This window comes from Rhincodon typus, chromosome 13, assembly GCF_021869965.1.
Source record: "Rhincodon typus isolate 14 chromosome 13, sRhiTyp1.1, whole genome shotgun sequence".
Taxonomy (NCBI): Eukaryota; Metazoa; Chordata; class Chondrichthyes; order Orectolobiformes; family Rhincodontidae; genus Rhincodon; species Rhincodon typus.
Genome location: NC_063344.1, coordinates 56,202,262 through 56,229,744, shown reverse-complemented (window position 1 = coordinate 56,229,744; position 27,483 = coordinate 56,202,262). Strand labels below are relative to the sequence as shown.

Sequence of the window (27,483 nt, the reverse complement as noted above, 5' to 3'; positions counted from 1 at the left end):
TGAATGGTGAAGGAGAAGGAGTAGGATTAATGATCTAAATGTGCTCACTAATAAAGTCTCTAGTTTGACTGTTAGGTAAAAGCTAAAGTTAATGGATCATGAACGTTCAAACTTTTAAAAAATCAACATGTCATCAAATCCACAAGCTTCCTACTGGCTCACTTAACAGATATAAAAAGATATTCTTCCTTATCTATGCCTATGTAGTCCTAAAAGATACAGACTAAGCAACAGCCTTTATTGGTTGGTCGAACTAGTTTGTGCTTCATTGATTTGTAGAACATCATTGGAATCAACAAGGCTTTGTAAGGTGATTAATGCTAGAAAGGTTGAAGCTGTCTGACATCTGCCACTCTTGTTGATCAATAGAACAGAAGAGTTTTTTGGCTATTAATGACATACAAAGTAGTGTTTATGACATTATAGTCACTTCTCAGACTTCAGTCCTTAGTTCTTATTGTCATAGTTCTAGTTATTTTAATTGTCTTTGTAGTAGAAAGTGAGGAAGTTCATGTCTGCATGTCAGAGGTTGCCTATAATATAATATAACGTGACCTTCACAGCAGAGAGGGAAAATGACAGATGTTTAGACTGGTGTTCTTCCTTTCTGTTTGACTAACTGTGAAGGAAGTTTGCAGCAAGTCACATTAACAGATCCCTGCACAGTTGGGCACACAATGTAAATGCTTTGATGATCTTTTTGTGACTTGCATTTAAAATGTTGCTTTTACCCTTCAGTTACTACTGAACTGCTTATTCTTTCCCATATGTACACTGCAATCAGAATTAGCATTTAGCTATTTCCCAATCTATGCACCACAGCTTGGTATTGAGCAAAACTATTTAATATTTGTGTAAACAGTACATTGTAGGTTTCCTATGATTGACATAATGCAACATTCAGTTACAGGTCTGCGTGTTTTATAAGTATTCAAAATAATTACCAGAGAGGGTAAAAAAGCAATATTAGTGTCAACTTTCCTTGGTAAATGAGATTTCCAGCTTCTCTGCAGATTTTATGTTATTTTCCTCCTGTTTTCATTGTTATGGCCAGATAAGGGAGAATCAGCTTGCCTCTTTTTAAACCTGTCTCAGTTGGTCTAAAAATTTTTTTAGTAAAACACATAGGCATCACACTGCAAGTAAATTAACTTGATCAAAATTAAGGAGCCAACAACAAGGCTTTCTCGAGGGAAAGGAAATGAAATTTTATTATCTACTTATCTCCAGGAACCATCTCTCTCCAGGACTTGGACATGGCCGGTTGGCCACTTGCTGTGTTCATAGGGAGAGATTCTGTATCACTGCAGTCAGGAGAGCAGGCCGTGGTCAGTCCTGCAGGTCCAGTGCAACCAGTAATTTGCAGTAAGTCAGTCCAGTATTCGCACAAAGAGCAGTCAGGGGCCTGGTCACTCATCAATGATGGCTGTAGGTGGAAAATGACTTGTGCTGCATGCACCAGAATGAGGTCTTTTATGTTAAAGGTCCACTTACAGGCATTCCATTGGCCCTCCTTGTTAGAATACCACTATATCAAGGACTATTCTAAACTGTTATTTATCAGTGAAGCCTGCTCATGTTAATAAGGACCTGCTCTGTTTCTGGTATTCCTCACAAAGGTTCATTGGGAGTGTGACCAATACATCCAGCCACAGCAGGGGTTATGGTGACAGTGGCTGCAATGCTAAGAAAGCACAGATAAATGGAGGAGCTACACATGTGTCAGCATCCACAGATCTCCAGATGCTGCCAAATAGAAATAGCAGCTGAAGGAGCTGTCACGTACTAGAAGCCAAGAGTCTATCATTCTCAATGCCATTTCCTCCAGCTGAGTGAGGCGCATTGCAGCTACAGACCCAGGACTCTGTCACACAACTTATGTAAACTGTATGGGAAATATGACCAGAAGGGATGGGTCACCATTCAGTACCGGCGGCTGACAAGGTGACAACTTTGCTAAATTGTTATGTAGCTGGCTGCTTCCAAGGATCCACCAGGGACCTTGGAGGGATACCTCAAATCCACAACCCATACATATATCAAGGCTGTTCCCAATGCAGTCTCTACCAGTCCAAACCAATTCAGCTCATTTCCCCATGAGGAAGTCAATGCTGCAGCCTGGGCAGTTGACTTTGCAAATGTAGATGGCTTCCACCTAAGCAGGGTGATATAGACTGTACACATCACATTGAGAGGGCCTTAACATAATGTGACTGACTTCACAATAGGAAGTGTTTCCATTCTAACAATGTACAATCCACTGTGATCATCAGTACCACATCTTAGAATTCTGCATCATTTGCGTTGAAAGCTGTCATGATACTTATACCCTTAAAAACTCTGATATTCCTACTTTGTTTCAAGAACTGGATGCCTTTCAAGGATGGTTACTGAGGGTCAAGGACTACCTTCTCCAAACCTGGATGATGACTCTGTTACACGGTCCCTTAATCCAGGCCGATGCTCTGTTCCCTATTTTTCAACCAGGCCATCATGAAGCAGATGATAGGTCTTCTGAAGATTAGGTTCTGATGCTTAGATCAACCTGGGAAAGCCTAGCAGCATATCCCATGGAGAGAATGTGCTACATAATGCTAGCATGCTGTGGGGATGTGATGGACACTTGGAGACCTGGGGGAGGGGCAGCGGTCTTCTGAGGAGGAAGATGAGGCCAATAAGCAGGAGCAACATCACCTTCAGCATGAGAGAAACAGCTGTGAAGCATTTGGTACGACAAGCCAGTTAGGATTGAACTGGCACAGAGTTCCAGTACTGAAAGCTGGATACAGTGAGCACTTGATTTTGTAAATATTGTTGTGCAAAATGCAAGTAGCCCTTGTTTATTCTTAGAAACAAATGCAGATATTTGTTTTCTTTTTCTTTCACTTTTCCGCTTTCTAAATAAATTAAATATTTTCAACAATTTCAAGGTTTCCCAGTATGTGATATTCCTGAATTGAACAATGAGAAGATTATAGGCTACACTAGGTGTTAGGGAAAGAGTAGCACTCCCTGTGATAGGGCTCTAACACAGTATTGCACTAAGGATGGGTAGCCTGTGTAGTTTGACTCTTGTCACTGCGGTTACAATGACGGTCCATCAAATAGATGATGCTTTATGAATATGAGCTTTTATGTGCCCTCTTTTCTGTTTCCCTTCCACACTGTGCATTGTGAAGAGCAGGTCTTGGCTGGCAATGCTTCATGTAGCGGCTCTCTTGTTAGAGATGGTTATAACCATAGCCCCAAACTAAATCCGGAGGATAACTGCAACAAAATACAAGAGGATTTTAATAGAGTTGTAGAGTGGGTATACAAATGGCAAATAAGTTTCAATGTATCTGGTGATGCATTTTGATAAGAAGAATAAGAAGACAACCTGCAAGTACCTCCTGCAAAACCACACACCATTTTGACTTGGAACAATATATCTATTGCTTCACTTGTTGCTGGGTAAAGAGAATTCCCTTCCTACACCCCAAGGATCACAACAGTACAAGATGGTGACTCAACAACGCCTTCTCAAGAGCAGTAAATGATAAGGAATAATTGTTGGCCAAGGTTGGCAATGCCCACATCCACGGTACAATAAAAATATCTCCTTGGAAAATAAGAATACAAATAGCACAGGGGAGGTAAAAGACTGCAGATTCAGGCAACATTGAAAATAGCAATCCAGATTAAAACGATTGGAAATGGAAACAAAAACACTGGCGTTCATTATGAGAATTATAGAATTAAAAACTAAGAAGATCACATTATCAATTTTACAATAGCAACTTTATAATTATGGGAAAAATTTTGCTTGCTTTGAAATACTTCAAAGTCTGCACTTATTTACAGAATTCCACATCTTAACAATCTCGAGGAATTAAACACTGACCTGATTCATTCAGCCTGCTCTAAAATTATTGAAATAAATCCAACAAGTGGTGTGTTCAAAGCTCTTGAAACCACATGGTCAACTGGTCATGGCCATGCAGCAAAAACTGAGCCATCATATGCTGGAATATGTGTGTTCAGTCATCTGCTGTTAAAGGAGGATAACTTGATACTTTAATTCCAAATAATAAGCCTCAAGGGCAGGCTTCTATTTCAATAAAGAAAAGATGTTATAAAAAGACAGTGGTAATTGCTATTTTGGGGATTCAATCTATGGTGGTTTGAGCAAGGACAAGTGAAGATGCTTAATCTTTCTAAGTTTACTATCAGCAGGATGGTTGCAATGCCCAGATCCCTTATTAAGGCTATTGAACTCAATTGTGAAAGGGCAATCTAGGCAGGTTAGCAGCAGTCCAGCAAGGTCAAAGAATTAGAGGAACAATGGGTGTAGCAATCAGCACCTTGTACTAACAATAATAGCAGAAAATGGATCAAACTGCCTGATAAAAGCCAAACATGTTGCTGTAGCAGATATATATATATATAGCTACCGCTTCCATTTTTCATACCAGACATTTGCTGCCATGGGACTTGGTTAGAAGCACCATGGTGTTCAATAAACTGTGCACTAATTTACAGTGGAGATGCATAACAATCGAAACAAGGATAGCACAGACTGTGTTGCTCTTGGTTTTCAATGACTAATAGTTGTGTTAAACAGAAAATTTGTTTGTAAAAGTAGGCCAACTCAAACCATTGTTTAGCAATCATATATCTTTGTTTACAATTTCACTTTTTGCAGTTTGGTTTAAGTGTATTTTTGGAACTGGATTAGTCAATTACACGGATAGTGTGGTGATATTCTTCCATTGTTGAAAAATAAACTATTTTTAAGCATTTCATTACACAAACTATTTGATTTAGGACACATGAGCATTGGTGTTCACAAATATTTTAGAAATTGGCAATGAAAGTAACATATGTTCTGCAATTGTGCCAAAACAAAAGAAATCAAAACCTCAACCTTCACAGTGACCAGATAGGATATATTAACTGCAATAACTTAAATTGACTACCTCATACCATTAAGAATATACTGTTACCTATGCAAGCAGTCTATTGGAGCTGTAAAGCACTTCAACTGCATACATAATCTATATGATTGACCATATTTGTTCATTGATGGAAACTTAACAGATAGAGCAATCCTAGCTGAATAAGCAACAGGAAACTGTGATTTTAGCTCTTCTTTAAACCTATTGATATTTTGAAGGTGTCTAGAATTGGTTCTTGGTGACCTGCATTTAAGCTCTCCACATACATTACATATTGATATCATACAAACAAATTATCTTTGTAAATTTCTCACTGATCTGTTTTTGCAACTGTTAAGAATCAGTCATCTCTCAAAACGATAATGTATTCTGTTTGACAGAGAATCCAGTCTATTTAATTTGTAAAGCACTTCATGATCATTGGAAAAGTCAGGTCTTACATGGTCTAGAATGCAATAAAATGACTAAATTAGTTGATAATAATACATTTCTGATCCCAAGGATTGGCAGTTATTATGTGTAGTTGGATTTGTATAGGAGTATCATCGAGGAACCAACGAATGTCATAAATTCAGTTTGACAGAAGTTCTAAATTTTTTATCCAAAGAATAGTCATCTTAAATTTGATTTAATGCAGTGTAAAGTCCCATAAATTACAGACACTTCATGGAGTGAATTGCAACACTTGGACTGAAATTTTGTTTAATAGTTGAGTGAAATGTTGGCCTGTTTGAAGTTGAACAATAACAAATGAGTTCCAACAGATCTCCTGTCCAAGTATTAACTAAAGCAACATCCAGAGTGAGTGTTTGAAGAATCTAAGTGTATTCTTATTCATAATGGACAACATACACTGTGAGAATCATAGAATCCCTACAGTGTGGAAGCAGGCCATTCGGCCCATCAAGTTCACACCAACCCTCTAAGGAGCATCCCACACAGATCTAACCGCCCACTCTATCCCATAACCCTGCATTTTCCATGGCTAATCCACCTAAATCTGCACATCCCCAGACACTATGGACAATTTAGCATGGCCAATCTACCTAACCTGCACATCTTTGGACTGTGGAAGGAAACTGGAGGCACTGTGAGGTAGCAGTGCTAACCACGGAGTCACCATGCTGCCCTACTGATTAATGTTACTGCTGTTACGACTGCTTAATCCTAAAATGTATGCATCTGTTCATTTTACAGAAATGAGGGCTGTGGAATGTTAATTGCTTAAATTTGATACCATTGCGGCACAGTTATTAGGATCAGACTTGCTGAGTGTGACAGAAAGCTGGTTGTACTGAGTCATAGTAATTGTTCTTGCATCACTTTATCTCTTTTCAAACAGATTAACTTTAGATTTTAAAGAGGCATCCATCAGAAGTCTAACTCTCCACCAACATTATAAAGAAATGTAAGCATTCTCTAAACGCTTCGTAGATCTTGGTTTCATGTTCTTTTCTATCTGCTGTGCAACATGAGTGTCACTGGCTGGGCCAGCATTTATGGTCTGTCTTTAGTTGCCCTTGAGAAGGTGCGCCTGCCTTCTTAAACCACCACAGTCCACATGTTGAGGTACAGTCATGTAACTAGAACTCAGCTAGTCATCCCACTCCCAGGTTATGCAATCAAAATTACTAGACATAAACACACAGACAGTAATATAATCATGCTTCAAAAATATCTTTCTAAGTATCAGGAACTTGACCCCTTTCTTTGAAAGTTTAATTTAAAAATTATTTCTTTTTTAAAAATCTTACAAAGAAATGTCCATTTCACCCAGGGATAATGGATTATAATAAATATAACAAACTATGTTTTAAACCAAATTTTTTATACAGTTGTAGGAAGTGTTGACATTTCTAAATCTGGGGCAATGCTTTGCCAGAGCAATCCAAACCTCTCATTTCTATCTCCCCACTGCTTGTAGCTTCTTCCACATCAAGAATTTATTCAATTCCCTTTTGAAAAATACAAACCATTATTGTCTCAACCACTCCCTGTGATAAACATTTTAGAAGACTAATGCATAAAAACATTTCTTTAATTATAAATTGCTAATTTCGCTAGAGGAAATGTTCATCCTATTAAAACATATATATCTTTTAAGCATCTATTAAACTTCCTCTTAGTTTCCTCCATTCCAATGAAAATAATCCCTGATTAAAGACTCTGGTCACAACCGGAGTTTCTCTTCCCTGTAATCATTCTGGTGAACTGATGCATTATGATCCCTTTAGCATTAATGTCTTTTCTATGATGCAGAACCCACAACTTCACACCTTACTTTAAACAACACCTTTTGTTGTTTTTCCCATTCATATATAATTGTACTGAGCAAATTCATTCAGTATTGTAGAGGACATCAGCTCATAATCTCACAAATATGTAAACTCAATGATTGCATACTGTGAACCTTGCTGTCTAAATATCTGAATTTGCCATCTGAAAAGACAGTCAGTGAAAAATGGCAATTATGAGGGAATTTTTGAGAGTCTTGCCTGATAGTTTGAAACAACACAGTTTTCTTTGTTATTTGTATTGGAATAGTCTTCATTCACTCTCCATGGCCACTGATAAACCAATTACATCAAAGGAGCTAAGGTGAAAAGTGTCAAGAGCGTCAAGTTCCTAGGAGCAATGATAACTGACACCCTGTCCCGGACTTCCCATGTAGCTGTGATAGTCAAAAAGGTACAACAATGCCTCTTCTTCTTTGGGCAGCCTAGGAAATTTAGCGTGTCCACAAGGTCCCTCACCAACTTCTACAGATACAACATTGAAAGCATACTGCCTGAGTGGATAACAGCCTAGTACAGCAACTGCTCTGCTCAGGACCATAAGAAACTACAGAAGTTGGTGTGCACAGCCCAGACCATCACTGTAGCAAACTTCCCATCTGTGGGCTCTGCTCGCACTCCCCATTGCAACAGAAAGGTTGCCAGCATCATCAACGACCCACCTCATCCTGGCAATACTCTCCTACAACCTCTTCTGTCAGGCAGAGTATACAGAAGGTTGAACATATGCACCGACAGGCTCAAGAACAGCTTCTTCCCTGCTGTTATTGGACTGCTGAATGGACTCTCTAACTTCCAATAATGTTGATCTAGCTAATGTTGATCTTGCTTTGCACACCTTCTGTGCAGTTTAACCTGTATGTCTCACTCTGCCTAAGCACCCGATGATCTGCATGTCTTTGTTTGCTATGATCTGCCAACATTGCTCACAAAACAAAACTTTTCACTATTGTTAGGTACATGTGACTACAATTAAACAAAAGAAATTGTTGTAAGGTTGACAGAATTGAAGACTCCAGAATTGCACAAGTATCTCAGCAGCTGTGATGGTTCCACAGTCGATCTGCCAGAGTTTACATCCAAAAGTAACTTGAAGATTAGGATTGTCCAATCTTTTGCATAGTACATTCTCACATTTCAATTTTTTCTCTTATCTGAGGCACCAGTGAGCAAATTTCGGAAAGATAAGTTTTGGCTCAACAATAAAAGTGAACTTCAGAGAAAAAAAAAGTCCAAAGCCAAAATTGATAATTTAAATGAATAATTAACTTTTAAAAATCATTTAAATGTGCTGAACAGCAGAGCTAACTAATGAGACCTTTTTCTGTCTTCTTGATTAAGGAGCGAAGCTAAAGAGAGGAAAAAAATGACCAGACCCTTAATCACAGTGGAAGTTGGTGGCAACCGGGGCTGAGCCTAAGAGTTGATTTTTAACAATGGGTCTTGGTCACCTCTGGTGGGTCACTGTCTGAGCTAGTATCAGTGGAATTTGCACAAAAACACGTTACCTTTCTTCCTGGGTTTTCTCCTCTCCCAGAGATAGTAGGAACTGCAGATGCTGGAGAATCTGAGAAAACAAGGTGTAGAGCTGGATGAACACAGCAGGCCAAGCAGCATCAGAGGAGCAGGAAAGCTGACGTTTCGGGCCTAGACTCTTCTTCTCCTCTCCCAGCCTGCTTTCTGAAGGCAGGAAGGGTGATTGTGGGTGGGTGGGTATGTGACCAGTTCAGTCTCATTTACACACTCATCTACTCACACCCACCCACTCATTCACTCATATCATCACATCCATCCACTCACACTCACCCACTTCACCCAGACCCATCCAATCGCCCACCCACTCACCCACACCAACTGCTTGCTCTCACTAATTCACCCACACCCACCCATTCACCCTCACCAATGCACACAGCCCTGGAGGTTTGATGATTAATATCATCGAGGAGCAATACAGATTCGCTTTGAAGATAGCAAGACATATTTCTTCCTATCGAATCTAACACTCCAGCTCTCCCAAGTGTGCTATTGCTGCAAACACTGTTCTTCAAAACCTTAAACAAAACAAAGAATGGGAGATGCTGGAGATCTAAAACAAACAAAGACTGCAATTGCTAGAAAAATTGAGGAGATCTGCAGTATCTTTGAAAATGATACCGTTCTGAAGAAGGGTCACCGGACTTGAAACACTTAATTCCATTTTATCGTCACAGATGCTGCTAGACCTGCTGAGTTTTTCCAGCAATTTCTGTTTTTGTTTGTTTTGTTCCTCAAGATCTGCCTTGTCTCTTCCTCCGTTGGTGGCCTGACTCTCAATCTGCATCACCCAGCCCCACCAGGCAACAGTCTGACTTTCATTCCCTCCCTCTCACCCCAAGCCAATGTCTCCTTCTGATCTTCCCAATGTCCATGCTACAGACCCACCACCATGAATCCAGGCCCTGGCCAGACTGATAAAAGTCATGTTACTTCGCTCCTCTAATCATAGACTGCTTCCTTTCTGGAGCTGCTGTTAATAGACTGAGTAACAATGCAGGAGAGAATGCCATCTGTTTGGAAGAGCAGTTCCTTGCAAAGTTTCCCAGTCATACCTATCTCACCAACAGGTTGACAGGCTATGTAGGAACCCATAGTAATGTGGCCCATTGGCTTTGCATTGTGCAAGTCTTCTGTAGATGGAGTGAGATTGTGAGGAGAGTGATCGTTGCTTCTCTTTCATGATTATAAACAATCCAATAGCAGGGTTTGGTGATTCTTCTCTCCCTGGGGTGGATCTCCGTCTGCTTAGAGAAATTGCCAACTTGTAGCAGCATGCTTTATTTTAAGTAGAGAGGACGATGGCTATTGTAGCTTATAATCATTAACATGTTCCAAGTCAAGCATTTTTTTTTGCAGTTAGAAGTCTCTCCCTCCACCCCCACAGTGGTTGGCTTTACGCACTTTAAAACCTCTCATCAGTTAAATGTTTTTATGCTTGAAGGATGGTGTCAAAGTCAAAGTCAATGGAGTCTATATTTATATTTATCAACATGTATTAACTTCCAAGGTGTTGTTTATATCTGGGAATTATTGTGTAAGGATTTAGGACTCTGGAGCAACCTTGCGATGAAGTTATGGAGCTGCACATTACTGAGTATAAACAGCATTGTGGGCAGAGTTGACTCTTTGCACTCGACCACAACACAACATGGATATGAATATAAATTAGTACTTATCTAACTTAATCATAAGACCAGAGCTTGCTATATCTATAACTAAACATATACAAAGGTATACATTATTAATATATAATAAATAGGTTAAGTTGTAATCTAAACTTGAAGCCTTAGTTCTGGATTTCTGGGAGTAAGTGAAAAGTTCGCTCAATGTAAATGGGACATTACCCATGTTTCTCCACAATGATGTTTACGATCATCCTAAAGAACTCAGAAAGTACGCAACTTTCTGGGAATACAACTTTTGATAGCTGTTCGTTGATGATGTAGAAATAGTCTATTCTATTAAACCAGAATTTATGACCCTCATACACTTAATTCTTATAATCCGCAACTCCAGTCCCATCCAAATACTTTTCCTGTTCCTTTGACTCAATGACAACTGTTTTGCTGCAAGTCTGTCTCAATGGGTCAATGCATGTGGAAGCACCCACACATTTGGATCAGTGAGTGAAGGACACAAGAGGGAACACTTGGGAAACATGACCAAACAGTTGGGGCAATCTATTAAAATCTTGACCCAGCAGGAAGGTGGAAACAGGCCAATAAGTTGGAGTGGAAATGAATTCATCTCCAGTTGTTATGATTGTAATGAAAATGGATTATTATTATTCAGGTTTCGTCATTTAAGTTTAAGCCCTAAGACTTTGATTGCCTAAAAATAATTTTAATAAAAGGATAATACCGTCTTGGTGTGGTTTTCCAACAAGCCCAGACAACCCAAATGGAATATTCAAAACGAACTACATCGGAATTACCTTTTTAATCAAGAGGCTCTGAAACTCAGTGAGGCATCTCTTGATTTACTCACACTTCCATGATAATTTCACACACTGGAGATGAAAGGCTTCCCTGCCAGCAACCAGCTTGGAGAAACAATAAGCAGATTCAGGAATAAACAAATGGACTTTATCAACAAGGTGTGGAGCTGGATGAACACAGCAGGCCAGGCAGCATCAGAGGAGCAGGAAAGCTGACGTTTCAGATCTGGACCCTTCTTCAGAAATGGGGGAGGTGAGGGAGGCTCTGAAATAAATAGAGAGAGTGGGAGGCAGTGATAGAAGGTGGGTAGTGGAGCAGATAGGTGGAAAGAAGACGGACAGGTCAGGGAGGTGGGGATGAAGCCAGTAAAGGTGAGTGTAGGTAGGGAGTTGGGATGGGAGTTGGTCAGTGAGGAAGGAGGGGCGGATAGGTGGGAGGCAAGATGGATAAGTCAAGGAGGCGGGGACGAGAGGGAGGGCTGGTCTTGGGATGAGGTCGGGGTGGGGAGATTTTGAAGATCGTAAAGTCCACATTGAGACCATTGGGTTGAAGGCTCCCAATGTGGAATATGAGGTGCTGTTCCTCCAGTTTTCGGGTGGCATCGTTGTGACACTGGAGGAGGCCCAGGATGGACATGTCGTCCAGGGAGTGGTTCGCGACTGGGAGGTGTAGTCATTTGTCATTTGTTGACTTTATCAACAGCTGCTTCTGAGCTGCAAAGCAGAGACATGAAAAAATATATTCGTAAACTGGAAGACACTCATTCTGCCTGTCTCTCTATCTACCTCAAAAACAAATACCCAATGAAAAAAGCAACTTGGAACAACCTCTTTTATTTCAAAATATACCTTATTCATAAAAATGTCTTTGTCACAAATGCAGTTCAGTTCTGTACAGTAGCATATCAAGGAACAGCTTTTTTAATTTCAAAAGTATACTTTATTTATAAAAATATCATTACCTACGTACATAGCCACAAATGCAGTTTGGTTCTGTGCAGCAGCATATCTTAGACTCCCTACAGTGTGGAAACAGGCACTTCGGCCCAACAAGTCCACACTGACTCTCACAGCATCCCACCCAGACCCATCCCCCTATAACCCACCTAATCTACACATCCCTGAACACTAAAGGCAATTTAGCATGGCCAATCCACCTAGCATGCACATCTTTGGACTGTGGGAGGAAACCGGAGCACCCAGAGGAAACCCATGCAGACATGGGGAGAAGGGCACCTGTCATGGTGGAGTTTGCACAGAGAGTGGAATTGAGCCCAGGCCCCTGGTGATGTGAGGCAGCAGTGCTAACCACTGACCAACCATGCCACCCACCAAGGAACAATCTTTTTAATTTCAAAAATATACTTCATTTATAAAAATATCATTATCTACATACTCAAACGCAGTTCAGTTCTGTATAGCAGCATATCAAGGAAAGAAACAAACATTGGAATTTGCATCTATGCAAACAAACCAAAGGCATCTCTTTCTTGAGCCAGATTATTTTTACATGCATTTGAGGCACAAAGAGGGTCTGATAACTGAACGGACGCCCATTTAACAAACCAACAGTCACTGAGAACTTAACATTTATAACTTTGGAACAAGAAAACAGTGAAACAGTTGTGACTCACATTTAAAACATAACATGTCAAAATGCAACTGCCTTTATCATCCTGTCTATATATACATCTATAACCCCTACTTTTAGAAGTGTATCACATGTATTTGTGTGTGATTAATATTGCGATTTTTATTTTCATTTTTTGGGGGTGGAAGATAATAAAATCCCCCTGTTATCACTCAGGAAAATCATATAATTAATTGGCTGCTCTACTTTACACTAGTTAATTAATTGAAGTGTGATAAGCTGTCTGCCAAAAAAGGCAAAAACATTTATTGCGACAGAGTGGGAAGTGATTACGTTTGGAGGAGCTAATCACCCATCCTCACTTTGTTGTAAAACATTTGATAATTTCTCAACTCTTTCTTCCTTTTTCTCTTCCACTCTGTCCTATTTTTAAAATGTACTAACATTGTGACACCAACTCCAAGATACATCCTTATTGGTGATGTTTGTTACATTTAGCACACAACATGGTCCTTTTGCTACCTTATATTTTACACACATTTGATACCTTTCAAATATGCATTACTTCATATTCAAGTACTCGAAGATCTACTTCTGAGACGTAATACGCCCTACAAAATTTGTTTATCTACAAATTTACATAACTTGTAGAATCATAGAAACCCCACAGTGTGGGAGCAGGCCACTCAGCCCACCATGTCCCATGCAGACACAGGGAGAACATGCAAACTCCACACAGTCGCCCAAGGCTGGAATCGAATCCGTGTTCCTTGTGTTGTGAGGCAGCAGTGCTGACCACTGAGCCACCATATGGAACAAAGTTACAGAACATGAATTTGAAAAATGCTTTATTTGCAGAGCAAGAAAAGAGATGAAACAATTATAAAAACTGGATGAAATGAAGAAAATTCATGGTCCAGGAGAAACGAGGATCAGTGCAGCATGAGGTCTGGACATTTGGATAACCATGGTTAACATCAAGTGTTTTGTTCGAGGTAATAATTATGTCATAATTGAATAATGTAGTACAGATTATGACCACTAACCAACCAATCAACATTTATTTATTTTTTTCCATTATTCCATCTACTTGCTGTTGTGGAGTAGTGACACCGTCTACACCCACCTCAACCGCACGAAGTAGCTGTCAGAAAACAAGTCCTGTTCTCTGTACATCCTCAATTTGTGTGGGTTAGCATTCCATTCTAAAGTCCCATCTACCATGATTATAGTGTGGATATTTAACAACGCAACTGAACCACGGAGCATACTGAACGATAACCTGGTGCAATGGAACATGAACAGTTCTAATAACAGGCATTCATCATCCAGCTGACATTTTTTGAAACACTTTTATACTTTTCTAATTTTAATGTATTTAAAACAATCAATTTAATTAAAAATAAGACAAAAACTGCAGCTGGTGGCAATTTACAAGCAAACATATTTTGTAAAAATTGGATTTTGTGCCTACTCTATTTCTGAATCAATTTCACAAGAGAATGGGAAATTGGTTCAGAAATATTGTAAATCTCCAAATATCACTATCAGTTGCTCGGTCACTAACAGAACAAATTTCTCATTTCATTGGCAAAAAGAATCTGGCTTAGAGCCATTGATGGTGTGTTGAATGGAACAGATCTGGTGGTAGATCTTGGCAATGAAGAAGGACATCATGTACACAGGTACATAGCAAAGAAACCGATCAGCAATGCAACTAGTGATGGAGTGAAACTTGAGCTGTGTATGAAGAAAAGAGGTGAGAGACTAGAAAAAGAATCCTACAAAAGGTAAAATTATGTCTTTTTCTCCCATTTGTTTTCTCAGAGTTGCAAATCTTTATATACTACGAAATTAAGTACAGAAAGTGTTAAAGAAACTCAGCAGGTCTGACAGAAACTGCAGAGAGAAATAGAGTTAATGTTTCAAGTCTAGACATCTATGTCTGAACTGAAAGCAGCTGGAAAAAGATGGTATTTATGCTGATAATGGCAGGGGGTGGGGCTGTGATGGAATGAGTAGAATACATGGCAACAATGTCGACAAGGAGAGAAAAAAACAGATAGGCAAAGAAAACGATTTGTCATGATACCCTGAGACTGAAATGAATGCTGGGTGGGGACTGGACAAGGTTTGAAAGAATGGAGCCAAGTTAGGAATAAATAAGTTTTGTGGGGCAAGAACAGGCTGAAACAATGGGTCTGACCAGGCGGCCCAGTTGGTGGATTTTGGGAAGGAGGTAGAAGTTGGAAGCTGTTGTAGGGAATTCCTCAGATAAGATACACTGAGTGACTGTTGTAGAAACAACAGCTTGATGCTTGATCGTGGGATTATGGTCCAAGGGCAGATTGGAGGAAGTGTCTGAGAGCTGTCACTCAGCATCCTCAATGCAGAGGTCAGTATGAGAGACAACAATAACGCCAAAAATAGAAGTAGCTGGGAAGGTTCAGCAGGTCTGGCAGCATCTATGAAGGGAATTCAAAGTTAATGTTTCAGGTCCAGTGACCCTTCCACAGAACTTTTAATAATTGCACCATCCTTGCTGGTACGTTGTTTACAAAATTAGGTTCCGATCTAAGAGCCCAGAGAGTAATTGAGTTTAACAATTTCAGAATGTGAACACCCTCCTCTATTTTCATTACCTGGGCCCACACCCCTGGATCCTGATTTGTATGGGTTGCTGCAGCACAACTAATCCATTTTCCACCATTCACATGTCTGGTCAGCACTCTACCCCAGCATTTATCTCCTGGCTAATTAACGACAATCCCTTTGTTTGCCTCTCCTTTCTCTTCCTCCCCCTCCCTCTCTCTCTGTCTCCATGTATTCTATTCATTTGCTCCAGACCTCCATCATCAGCATATATACCACTCTATCCAGCTGCTTTCAGTTCTGACAAAGTGTCACACTCTCTATAGATGCTGCCAAACCTGCTGAGTTTCTCCAGCACTTTTTTGTTTCAGTTTTCCAGCATCTGCAGGTGTTTTTTTTAAAAATGGCTAACACAGCTATTCTGTTGTATCATTGTGCCTATCTCTAACATTTCTCTAAACATTAAAATTTATTGTTCTTGGCCTTTTTTGTTCTTACTACCTTCAACTGAATGCATACTTACCCTTCTCCAATCAACCTGTCCCTGCAAAAGTTTGATATTCAGTCACAAAAATCCTTATCTCTGCAGGACAAGTTTACATTCCATAGCCATACACAACTTCCAAATAAATAAACGGCCATTTGCTCCACATCTAAGATTCCCCATTGGCTAAGATTCAAATGCATAATTTGTCAATAAGATATAAGTTAGTTTATTAAATCTTTAAGATTGACTTAATTTGTTGATTCAGTTCTTTTCCCCAGATGAACTACGTATGTATATAACATTAGATCATGACTCGACCACTTGCTGGGAAATTAACAAGTGGAGAGTGAACTTAACAAAACTTAACTGCAATTTAACTTACGACTGAAGGAACATAAAACCATCAGAGTTTAAATTAGGAACCCAGGCTGATACCACTGTTTTCACCGAGTTAGGTTCAAATTCAAGCAAAGTATTATTGGGGCAATTACATTTTTGAGACCTCCGGGGAAGGGGTAATTTAGTGATGGTTTACAACCTACCATTCGCCACTGCCTCCTGCAGTCTCTTCATGCTTCAGTCCTCAAAAAAACACCAAAGGTTTATCAGTACAAATTGTAATGTTTTTGTCTTCATAGGTAGAGTAACCCAGGGACATAGTGTCTGACCAATTGCCTTCTTAAGTGGATATATTGAACCCACGTACACTACACTACTAAATACAGGAGGACCAGTCTGACCGTTGTCTGAAACCAAGTCTCCAGAGTGTGTTTCAAAACGAAACTAAAGCTCCCCATAACTATTTTCTCACAGTTTTACATTGTGAATTCTCAAGGGCAGCAGCGCATGGAATTTAAATTAAGACCCGCACATCTTCAAAGCAATTTACATTCATTTCAGTCATCACAGCATGAGTATAACTCCGATGAAGAGTCATCTAGACTTGAAACGTCATCTTGCTCTCTCTCCACGGATGCTGCCTGACCTGTCATGATTTCCAGCATTTTTTGATTTCAGCATAGATTCCAGCATCTGCAGTAATTTGCTCTAATGATATAATTTAAACTAGTTTAGTCGGAGGGAAGTCACAGCTAACATATTGGCTAGTGTAACCTTCTGTATCAAATCTTAATCCAGAATATTCAAAGATCCAAATGCCTGGTATTGAATTTAAAAGGTAGTTTAGCTGCCAAATTGACATGCTACAAGGTGAAATTAGTGAGATCCTACGCAGCCATTAGGTTAAAGCTTTCATTAAATATAGAGTCTGTACTGGAGTCAATTCTGCAACTCCCAACATTTCTAAGTTTATCAAAAACTAGGAACGTAACGTGTCCGAGTGTGAGAATAGAAAAAGTAACAAAGCAAAACAATGATAAATTTACACAGAACACAAGTTTGAATATATGTAGAGTGCTGGGTGCAGATAAGGGCCCACAATTGTTTAAAAGGAGAATTCATGATATACCTTCACCAGGATGACATCAGAAATAGGAAACTACAGTATGAGATTCCATGACTATTTCCACTGGAATAGAAAAGACTAAGAGAAGAATTCATTGAGGTTTTACAAATGCTTAACTATTTGGACAAAAGGAGCAATGAGAATGTATTCCTTCCATATGCTGAGTCAGTGACAAAGGTCCATCAAATAAGAATTGTATTAAAAGGGTCAGGAGAGGGATTGGGAGAAAATTGTTGCATAGAATTCTTTGTGACAGAAAGCTGTTGAGGTGAAGAAGATTTCACTTTTAAAGGAGAAATTGAATGAACATTTGAAGTTGAGGAAGGTACAAGGCTTCTGGCCAGGAACACGAGTGTGGAGTTCAGCTTTGGATCATTATAGTCAAGTGCCAGCAAAGAGACAATGGATCAAATTGCCTCTTTTTGTGATAAGTATTTAGGATTAAGACATGCATAAGTTTTATATTTGCCTTGGAATTATGTAATTCCAAATATTCATTCTATTGTTGTTATTCCAACATGGTCATTAGCTGACTCATTTGTTCCAAGGTGCGTTTAAGTCAAATTATTGTAGCCAACTCAGTCATTCTCCCTTCTGTAATTTGCATTCATAAATATATAACAGCAGAACTTGTGGCAAACCAATGTCTCAACTCATGAAAATTAATCTGACATTGAGTTAAGACCAGCTAGATCCAGCAGCACTGATTGTGGTCATTTGCATGTTTTGCATGAAGCCCAGGACAGGAATGGGGGCTTTGGAATTTAAATGATACCATATTGCACGTGAAGGTTACACACCCTAAGCAACTACATTAAAAACATAATACTGCTTTCAGGCACCCAGGTGGCCTGATTAAAAAAACCAGCAAGACATTTATAGCCAAACATTTTTGTGGTCAAACCTTTTTGTGGCTACGTGCATGAATTTAGATAAGGGATAATGAACTTTAAGTGGCTCATTAATCACCCGAACTACACAGAGGATGAGATGCATGTATTAGCCCATTTTCACTGCTGATTTAATGGAGATTGATATTTCTACCAATGGGAATGGAATACATACTCTCTCCTATAATTGTGTCCACTACCTAACCTGTTCTTGTAGGCTGTATTAAATCCAGCCCATGTGGTGAAGTTGGATGACAGTCAGCCGACCGAGTCAAGCACTGCTCTTTACTTAGCAGTCGCATGCTCTTTGATAGCAGCAGGAGGTTGTCTAGTTAGAGGTCCCCAACTCCAAATTGGCAGAAGGCTTGGCCTCTGCTCCATCTCTTTTCTTGCTGCTGACCCAAAGGCATGGCAACTGCTGCTCCCATGGACATTGCAGCCATTGTGGGGGCAGGTCATCTCTGTCAAATCCAGGGACTCCGTATTTGCATGTATGTAGCAATCGCTCAAGCTATTCTGCCTTAATTTAAGTAGTCGATTGCCTAATCTTTTAGACAGCATTAGTGCTGGGCTCCTCTTGCAGCTGACTGCCTGCTTCTGGTGAGTGGCCAGTACATTCATTGATTGGATCTGTATTTTGACGGAGCATTGAAGCAGCACCAATTCAGAGGCTTCACGTGTGTGGAGGGAGGCCCACATGAGCACCACTTTCCCAGCATATGGTGCCAAGTGAGTAGCGGTAAATGTGTCTGAAAGAGTAGTGTGTCACACTGGAGGGCCTATGGCCAAAGTGCCGACACTGAGGCGGCGGGCACAAATCCAAGTGTTGTGCCAAATAAGAGTTCTCATTTTACGTTTACAGCATTGATTAAATTTATTCAACAAAATTTGAACAAGTAAGAAATGGTGCAATATACACACAGATGTATAGTGCATACACACTCACAAAAGAGAAGTCTCTCATCCCAAAAGAAAAGCAAAAGATATAAATGACAAACTTGCTTTCGCAAGAAACTTTTGCGTTTCTTCGTCCCTTGTACCTACTACCATAAGAGGGAGCTCTATTAATCAGCCCTTAAACTTTTGGAACCTTTGAGTGAACTCATAGATTCAAGCAGTTTATGAAATGTCCAAAGATAGATACTGAGACTTCCTGGATTTGCATAACTGTTGACCATAAAATACAGGTTGTCACACACATCACCAAACAAGTCACACAGTCCATCTTTTTTTTAAAAGGGTACTTTAATTCTCCCTCAGGGTAAATAACTGACAGACTCAATTTATACTGTAATAAGAGAAAAGCGCTGCACCTCTCTCGTACTTTTTAAATCTTTAGAGTCTCCCAAAACATTTAATAGCCAATTAATTAATCTTAAAGAATAGTTACTATAGTTAGTAGGCAAATAAGGTGGCTGCTTTGGCCAAAGTAAATTACGCTAAGAGTAGAAGTAAAGTCACCATTGTCTTAGAGAGCTGCTGTTTCATCAATGAGAGTACTGGTGGTGGTTTAACCTGAGGGTCACCGCGCTTCAGGCAAGGAGCAAAGTTGAGCAGGTGGGACCGTCCTGGTGACTTCAGCTGGCATAGGAATTCAACTTGTGCTGTTGGCATCACTCTGCATCGTAAAACAACTGTCCAGCCAACTGCGCCAACAGCCGCTAAGGTAAACAACCAGAGAATCTGTTTTGGGTTGTGTTTGTTGAGGAATAAACACCTGAGAAACCCTAAACTTGTAAACATAATAGAGACTAAAAAAAAGGTCGTGTGCATTCAATCCAAACTTAGTACATGTGGACTGAACTATCAACCCACTGTAACCACATCATGCAGATTTCTTGGAAATTCAAACCAAACCAAACAATATAAATTAGGTCAACTTAGGTACAAGTCTGTGAACATTTTCTCCAACCCTAAAAGGCAAACAAGAAAACTATTAATGTGACCATTTGGAGTTAACTATGTGTCCAACTACAATCTATAATTTGAAATATCCTTGATGTTCATAAAAGAAATGTCTAACCCCCCATTAAAGGACCACAGAAAGCCAATACTTGCCATGTGTTACTAACGTATTCCATGTATCAATAGCTCTCTGAAATTGAGTTCTACACTCCTGTCTTAAGTATCTCCTTTCTCATCCAACTCAATTATCTATTCATCCAGGATGCCCCAGGAGATGCCACTGGCTGAAGGGTGAACTATGTGGTGTGAAGCCATCCAGTGTCCTGTGAATGTAGCCGCAGCATTTCTACATGAAGTCAATGATTTGCTGCATGTTGTTAGTTGCCAGCACACGTACATATGATTAGAATTCACAAGCACATGCTTTGTTTTCACCAGCTCTTCATCCAAAGGACACTTTGGATAGCAACAGCAACAATCTGAGTGATCTGGAGGCTCATGGCCCAGTGCTTTATTATGTCTTCAGAAGGAAAAGGGGGACAAAGTTAGAATTGGATGCAGGGGAAAAATTATTATTTTCAACAGAGGTGCTATGGCAGTTTGCTGACTAGTATGACAGGGCATAATGAAAGCATGATAATACGAAATCAGCTCCACTGATTTGGATACTGCATTGGTCTCAACATTATATTTGCATCCCAAATAATTGGCTTCCTCAGCACATATCTTCTCACAACTTAAAGATGCCACCCAAATTCTCAATATCCAATTCTCAAAGCGAACAGAGAACATGTTTTTATTCATTCATAGGATGTAGATGCTAGCTGGACCAACATTTATTGCCTATCCTCAGTGAGCGATGATGGTGATCCACCTTCTTGAATCATTGTTGTCTATGAGGAGTGGGTGCAGTTGAGAAGGATGTTCCAGAACTTTGATCCAATAACACTGAAGGATAAGCCATAGAGTTGCTGAGTGGCTTGGAGGGGAACTTATAGGTAGCGATGCTTTCATGCATTGGTTGTTCTTGTCCTTCGAGGTGGTAGAAGAATAGAGAGATTGTTGAAGATTCCAAGCCATGGTTCATGCTGAATGGAATGGTTGTCACAAGCAGGACGGGTTCTTAGTGGACACTCCTAATGCCATGTCCCTCAATCAGGTACTAAGTGTCTTTGAAAGAGGGGCACCCCAACAACCTCCAGGAGCTCAATTACAATCCCAACAAAGTTTGCATTCAGGAGGCTTCGAAAATCCACATGGGAGAAGCCCTGTATTCTCCCAGGGGGCCTGGGGATAATGGTCTTTAATTGGCTCAATAATGAGCCTGATTAGATAGTGGGTGGATGGCCTGTGTCAGCCCATTCTCACCACTGATTTAGTGAGGGATCAGTTTTGTTGCGAGTGGGAGTTTGGAACCTGCTTTTAAAAGGAACCTTGCTGACAACTTCGAAGGCTTTTTGAAAAGGAAACAAATTGACATTGGAGCATAGGAGGAACTTGCTGCAACCCATCCAATAAGTCACAACTCAGTTGGAAACTGACCACTCAACCTCTGCTACAGATGCATGACAAAAGGGGAAGGAGAGAGCAGAACCCTGATGGACAGTCTGCCTCTTCGAGGTAATGCCTGTAGAGCATTGGTGGGCTCTGTATAGTGTCATGGGCTGACTTAAGCAAATCTCCTGGCAATTCATGATAGGAAATTCAAGGTCTTAATAGGTTCAAAGAACTTAGCGTAATTAGCAACATTTCTGTTATTTATTGAAAAAAAGTGTAACTGGCCCTTTTATCTTGCCCAGTGAAACGGGATTAGATTTCTTTCTGTGTTGTTTTAACATATTTCAGGCAATGTATTAGTAGTGTCTGTCCTGGTTACCAGCTTCTATTAGCCAAATGCTGCTTTTCTGGAAATTTTAAGCTTGCTTGTGATTAAAAAAAAGGTCATCCTTGCTGTGTCTTGTATTCTACTCACACTACAACAACAACAACAACAACAACAACAAAGTTGCTGGAAAAGCTGGCAGGTCTGGCAGCGTCTATGAAGGAAAAACCAGAGTTAACGTTTCGGGTCCGGTGACCCTTCCTCAGAACTGATGGTGGCTGGGAAAACGTCAGTTTATATGCAGAAAATAGGGAGGTGGGTGGGGTAGGGAGTAAGCGATAGGATAGAGCCCAAAGAGAGAGAGAAAGACAGTTGGACAGACAAAGGAGTTGCTAACGATCAGGCTGGGAGGGTGAATAGTTGTTAATGGGGACTGTTAGTGACTAACACCAGGCAGTGTGTACTGGCAGGCAATGTGGTAACAAGGCCTGGTGTGTGGGGTGGGGGGCTAGGACATTGGAGAGTTCAGGCCCTAAAATTATTGAACTCAATATTGAGTCCAGAGGGCTGTAGTGTCCCCAAGCGGAAAATGACGTGTTGTTCCTCCAGTTTGCATTGGGCTTCGCTGGAACACTGCACCAAGCCAGAGACAGAGATGTTGGCCAGAGAGCAGTACCTCCCTATTTTCTGCATATAAAAACTGACGTTTTCCCAGCCACCGTCAGTTCTGAGGAAGGGTCACCAGACCCGAAACGTTAACTCTGTTTCTTCCTTCACAGATGCTGCCAGACCTGCTGAGATTTTCCAGCAACTTTGATTTTGTTCCTGATTTACAGCATCCACAGTTCTTTCAGTTTTTATCTTGTATTCTACTCAATTGATTCTATTTAAATGAACAATGGTTCGTACTAGAGTCTGATAACAGTGTACATTCAAAGACAGGAAAATTTTTGGCAATCTAGGATACATTTCCAACAGCTAGTCTACGAATGAAAAAGCTCTCATTTTCAATCCAAAGACATTTGTAGGTGTACAGCTCCTTTGCTTTAACATGTATATGATAATGTCTATGAAGCACAGGCTTCATAGAGCGTTGATGACCTAACTTCAAGTCCTGAAACAAATTGAAGCAATTCAAATGGCAATACTAGATTTGTCAAAAGCCTCCTTTTGGCAAAGTTCTTCTCTTAAAAACTTCACGACTATAGAAGATGGGGACATTAGGAAATTCAATCTGGTACTTCTTTACTAACAGATAACAGTGGTGTAGGATAGGGAATCATCTTCTCCTAGATATGTCCTCTTCAGGGAACTGCATTGGGACCTTGGCCCTCTCTTGATATACTCAAACAACCTTGTCAACAAGCTAGACAGCGGGGTTTGGCTATTTGCAGGTGGATTACACATCAGGTAAAATTCAAGATCATATCTATTCATGACAAGTTGATTTGAAATTGTAAAAGCTTGTCCTTTGAGGGATAACATTCAAAGCCAAAAATCTTTTTTTATGCCTATTACTTACCAAAAGGATCCATCAATCAATTTCTTAAATTTCTTTAACCCAACTGGTCAATATACAACCATCCCTGGGCGTTCATCATAAAAACAATCTTCAATAGGGATAACAAGGTGTAGAGCTGGATGAACACAGCAGGCCAAGCAGCATCAGAGGAGCAGGAAGGCTGACGCTTCAGGCCTAGACCCTTCTTCAGAAAATCTTCAATAGGGACTCCACATTTTGCAGACAACACTAAAGCAAATTGAGTTCTTAAATTTACAAGGAGCAATTTTTAATATTGCAACAAAAATGTCAGAGCTTTACTTCAAGTATGTTTGTCCAAACCTAGAGAATGCATGAGATAACAAGATGTAGAGCTGGATGAACACAGCAGGCCAAGCAGCATCAGAGGAGCAGGAAGGCTGACATTTTGGGCCTAGACACTTCTTCAGAAATGGGGGAGGGGAAGGAGGTTCTGAAATACATAGTCAGAGAGGGGGAGGCGGATAGAAGATGGAAAGAGGAGAAGATAGGTGGAGAGGAGACAGACAGGTCAAAGAGGTGGGGATGGAGCCAGTAAAGGTGAGTGTAGGTGGGGAGTTACAGAGGGGATAGGTCAGTGCAGGGAGGACGGACAGGTCAAGGAGGCGGGATGAGGTTAGTAGGTAGGAGATGGGAGTGGGGCTTGAGGTGGGAGGAGGGGATAGGTGGGAGGAAGGACAGGTTAGGGAGGCGGGGACGAGCTGGGCTGGTTTTAGGATGCGGTAGTGGGAGGGGAGATTTTGAAGCTTGTGAAGTCCACATTGATACCATTGGACTGCAGGGTTCCCAAGCGGAATATGAGTTGCTGTTCCTGCAACCTTCGGGTGGCGTCGTTGTGGCACTGCAGGAGGCCCAGGATGGACATGTCGTCTGAGGAATGGGAGGGGGAGTTGAAATGGTTCGTGACTGGGAGGTGCAGTTGTTTAGTGCGAACTGAGCATAGGTGTTCTGCAAAGTGTTCCCCAAGCCTCCGCTTGGTTTCCCCGACGTAGAGGAGGCCACAACGGGAACAGTGGATGCAGTATACCACATTAGCAAATGTGCAGGTGAACATCTGCTTGATGTGGAAAGACTTCTTGGGGCCTGGGATGGGGGTGAGTGGGGAGGTATAGGGGCAGGTGTAGCACTTCCTGCGGTTGCAGGGAAAAGTGCTGGGTGTGGTGGGCTGGAGGGGAGTGTGGAGCGGACAAGGGAGTCACAGAGAGAGTGGTCCCTCCGGAAAGCAGATAATGGTGGGGAGGGAAAAATGTCTTTGGTGGTGGGGTCGGATTGCAGATGGCGGAAGTGTCAGAGGATGATGCGTTGGATCCGGAGGTTGATGGGGTGGTTACGTGAGGACGAGGGGGATTCTGTTTTGGTTGTTATTGTGGGGAGGGGGTGTGAGGGATGAGTTGTGGGAAATGCAGGAGACACGGTCAAGGGCATTCTCGACCACTGAGTGGGGGTGACGTTGCAGTCCTTGAAAAACAAGGACATCTGAGATGTACGGGAGTGGAATGCCTCATCCTGGGAGCAGATGTGGCGGAGGCGAAGGAATTGGGAATAGGGGACGGCAGTTTTGCAGGAAGGTGGGTGGGAGGAGGTGTATTCTAGGTAGCTGTGGGAGTCGGTGGGCTTGAAATGGATATCGGTTTCGAGGTGGTTGCCCGAGATGGAGACAGAGAGGTCCAGGAAGGAGAGAGAGGTGTTAGAGATGGTCCAGGTGAACTTAAGGTTGAGGTGGAAGGTGTTGGTGAAGTGGATGAACTGTTCGAGCTCCTCATGGGAGCACGAGGCGGCGCCGATACAGTCATCAATGTAACGGAGGAAGAGGTGGGGTTTAGGGCCAGTGTAGGTACGGAAGAGGGATTGTTCCACGTAACCTACAAAGAAGCAGGCATAGCTTGGGCCCATGCGGGTACCCATGGCTACCCCCTTTGTCTGTAGGAAGTGGGAGGAATTGAAAGAGAAGTTGTTGAGGGTGAGGACGAGTTTGGCTAAGCGGATGAGGGTGTCAGTGGAGGGGGACTGGTCGGACCTGCGGGACAGGAAGAAGAGAATGCATGTTGTGCATGCAGCCTTTATATGATGAGAGATATAAATAAAACTAATGCAGTTCAAAGACATGCCAACAATTCTTCCCAAATTAGCAGAAATACACGAGAGTCACATCCTTGGTCCAATGATTTGGAATGGGAATAACCACAGCAAATGGAGGGGAAAAAAGAATAGGCTGATTGTGTATATAAAATATAAAATATCTACAAAATATGGAATGGACTAGTGGAGACAGACAGAAACAAGTGTCTGATTCCCTCTGGTAATGACAAAATACAAACTACAAAGACCTTTTGTCTTCAAGACACTGGATCAACAATTTTACTTCCCAAGGACAAACCCAGAAACAAACAAGCTGTGGAAGAAAACAATCATAGCGCCATCACTTGAAATCTTCAAGATCATCATCTTTTGATTATTTCCATTTAAAAGTTTTAATTATCAGGAGCACCATCTCAATAGATCAAGTCTGGTTTGACCTGCACTTTCTGCAAAATGTTGGTGGAATGTATGTATTGGTCTGTGATATCTGAATACAACTAAAGCAAAAGAAGCATAGCTGATAATTAATTCTGTTGAATGCAATTCTTTTTTACAGTTTAAGGTTCAGGGTTGTAAATGGCTTATAAGTGCATTGCAAATCTTATAATGCTATTTTAATATTTCCAGTTGACTAGGATCTGAGAAAAATCTTTCAAGTGCAATTCTACTGCAATTCAATCTCATGTATTTCTTAAGATTAGATCATAAAATTTCAATGTAAAGATATTACATTGCCTTTCATGAGCCTTAAGATTGTGAAAGTTATTGAAGCGAACATTAACTGAAGCAATAGATAAAATAAAATGTTAAAAGATTGGCTCTAAGAATAGTAACCCAGTTTATACTGTTTTACACGTGTACTATGTTGACCACTGCAGAAAACTTGTGCTGAGCAGATGTTGTTCATATCTGTGCAACACTGACTATTGCTCTGGGGGTTTTTGATATAAAAATCAAGATCAGAGTATAAACCTTTTTACACTGATAAATATTGATGTAGAACTGCTTTTAAATTTATTTTAGAAATGCCAAGGGAGTTATTTAATGATTACCATGCTATTCACAGAGGAAGTTAAATAACAAAATGGTTACATTCAGTCAAACTGTGTTGTTACCAACCTCTCACCCCATTTCAGTCACTGCTCTAATTTTCAGTACAAGAACAGCTTCAAGTTTGTCACTAATCTGTTTATTCTGTGAGGCTTTTTTAAAAAATATGCTCACTGGCTACTGACTTTGTTTGCTAATTCTTTCACTCTGTTGGAACTTGGTGGAGGTCTTTCTGTAGCAAAAATATGGTAGATGGAAGTCTTTTTAAAGCTGAAGCATCTGCTGCAGCAGGAGGTCTCCTGTCTCAACTTTCCTGCTTCTTCCATATAAATCTGGCCCATAGTGTCCATAGTGTTCAAATCCTCTGCCAGCCATTGAAAATTACTGTTTGGTTCTCTAAATGCCAGCTTCAAACTGTTACCAAAACTAAAGTATTAATTACTGTCCTAAAAAGACAGAACAAAGTGATCAACTTACTTAGTAACAAAGTCCAAAAGACAAAAAATTAAACATTAAAAGAAAGCTTAAGGCACATGGGAACTAGCATGAATGAAAAAAAAACGAGCAGGCTACTGGGGCAAGTACAAATGTTTTGCCAATTATTTGTCCCCTTCCCACTCACACAATCCAAGATTTCCAGGGGGCATTTCAGTTACCCCTTTCCATCTCAACATCACAAAGGAGACGAGATTGACAGTCACTAAATATTCCACTAGGTTTGCGTTTCTTCAAGCTCACAGGAGACAGTGTGATGGTGAATGGTTGTTTTGTTTCTCGGACTTGAGACCTGTGACTAGCACAAGGATCAGTGCGGTGTCCCACAAGGATCAGTGCGGTGTCCCACAAGGATCAGTGCGG

At 40.7% G+C, this 27,483-nt stretch overlaps 1 protein-coding gene across 1 annotated transcript in view; it reads right to left on the bottom strand.

The window, feature by feature from the left end:
* The window catches only part of nck1b (NCK adaptor protein 1b), a 227,384-nt gene that overhangs the window by 50,500 nt on the left and 149,401 nt on the right, over nucleotides 1-27,483 (bottom strand). The window lies entirely within an intron of this gene.